The sequence below is a fragment of the Balaenoptera borealis genome (assembly GCF_965194805.1).
Source record: "Balaenoptera borealis genome assembly, chromosome: 6".
NCBI lineage: Eukaryota > Metazoa > Chordata > Mammalia > Artiodactyla > Balaenopteridae > Balaenoptera > Balaenoptera borealis.
The window spans coordinates 84,194,839-84,195,173 of NC_138863.1; positions in this window are offsets into that span (position 1 = coordinate 84,194,839).

Consider the following 335-nt stretch of genomic DNA (forward strand, 5'->3'; position numbering starts at 1 on the left):
ACAGTAAAAGCTAAACCCATGGGGCTGGCAATTCCAAGTAACTAAGACCAACAGGAAGTGACCCCCAACTCTAGGGCGACACTTTGCTTTCAATTGAAACATAGCAATCAACAGGGAAGTTAAAAAAAGAGAAACTACAGAAAAGAAGAAAGAGTCATTAATCAAGGCACCAAAGGGGGAAAATGGTATGTGCACTTCAGGATAAACAGGGACATGGTAAGGTCAATGTAAATTCATGGCCATTTAAATCTATCACTGAAAGCTGTGTGTACCCCCAGGTCCCTTAGGGATACACACACACACACACACACACACACACACACACACACACACAC